Source organism: Scyliorhinus torazame, chromosome 7 (assembly GCF_047496885.1).
Source record: "Scyliorhinus torazame isolate Kashiwa2021f chromosome 7, sScyTor2.1, whole genome shotgun sequence".
NCBI classification, from domain to species: Eukaryota; Metazoa; Chordata; class Chondrichthyes; order Carcharhiniformes; family Scyliorhinidae; genus Scyliorhinus; species Scyliorhinus torazame.
In genome coordinates, this window is record NC_092713.1 from 164,427,982 (window position 1) to 164,429,699 (window position 1,718).

Below are 1,718 nucleotides of genomic sequence, written 5' to 3' on the forward strand. Positions count from 1 at the left end.
ACCCTCACCTTCATCTTTTCAGTGGTGGCGGCGACGGCAGGGTAAATTGGCGATAGTACGGGGATAGACAGCCGCGGTCTGAGGTGATGGCACATTTCAGAAAGTGACGTGAGACCAATGGGAGCAGCTGATTGGTGAGTATGTCCTGGTGGGTATTTTCAAATTAGATTAAATTGTAAGTCATTTTTTAAGCAAGGGAAGGGACCTGTTTGATTTATTAAATTTCTAATAAAGTTTTAAATTTAAATAGTTTAGACATGACAGGAGAGCTCAAAGCCATGTTATGTTCCTCCTGTTCAATGTGGGAAGCCAGGTACATTCCAGTGCCCAGGACCAGCATTTGTGTAGAAAGGCTGTCCAGCTATAGCTTCTGGAAGCTCGGATTTCAGAGCTGGAATGGCGGTTGGAGATAGTGTAGAGCATCCTTGAGGCTGAGAGCATCATTGGTCGCACGCTTAGAGGGGTGGTCACACCGCAGCTGAAGGGACTTGAAGATGGAAGGGAAAGGGTGAGCACCAGGCTGTCTATGATAAACAGGCAGGTAGTTCAGGAGTCCCCTGGAAGCTGTTGAGGGCACAGGTTCCTCCAGTGAGTGAGTGAGTGCAGACAGAGCCAAACTTCTGGCACCACAGGAGCCTGTATGTACAGGAGGGGAGGAAGAGATGAAGAGCAATAATAATAGGGGAACCTATATCAGGGGAAAAGATAGGCACTACTGTGGCCATCACCATGACTCCTGAATGGTACCAGGGTCTTGGAACGGTTTGCTGAACGGCTGCAGGGAATCCTGAATGGGGCGAGATAAGGCAGAGGTCATGGTACATGTTGGTCCCAATGACATCAGGAGAAAGAGGGATGAGGTCTTACATCAAGAATTCAGGAAGCAAGGCAGTAGAATAAAAAGCAGGACCTCTCGGGTTGGGCAGCATGGTAGCACAGTGGTTAGCACTGTTGCTTCACAGCTCCAGGGTTCCAGTTTCGATTCCCGGCTTGGGTCACTGTCTGTGCAGAGACTGCACGTTCTCCCCGTGTCTGTGTGGGTCCGAAAGATGTGCTGTTCGGTAATTTGGACATTCTAAATTCTCCCTCAGTGTACCCAAACAGGCACTGTAATCTGGCGACTAGGGGCTTTTCATCGTAACTTCATTGCAGTGTTAATGTAAGCCGACTTGTGACAATAAAGATTATTATTATTATTGTAATCTCTGGATTACTCCCAGTGCCAGGTGCTAGTGAGCACAGAAATAGGAGAGCAGTGCAGATGAGCGCGTGGCTTAAGAGCTGGTGCAGGAGGGAGGGTTGCAAATTCCTTGATCACTGGGACCATTTGTGGGGAAAGTGGGACCTGTGCAAGCGGGACAGTATACATCGAAACCACAGAGGGACTAACATCCTTGTGGATGGGTTTGCTCGTGCTGTTGGGGAGAGTTAAAATAATTTGGCAAGGAGAGGGGATCACAGACTGTTAGCACAATCGGGACGCAGCATAATTCAGTAAAGCAATCGAGTCAGAGGGAGAAGAGCTTTATTAAATTTCAAGGGAGTCAGGCAAGACTGGATGGCATCTACTTTCATGCCAGGAGTATTACAGGTGAAACGGATGAGTTAAGGGCGAGGCTTGACACGTGGGGCTGGATTCTCCGCCCCGCCGCATCACATTTCTGTTTCACCCCGCTGGCGGGATGCTCTGTTACACCGGCTAAACAATGGGGTTTCCC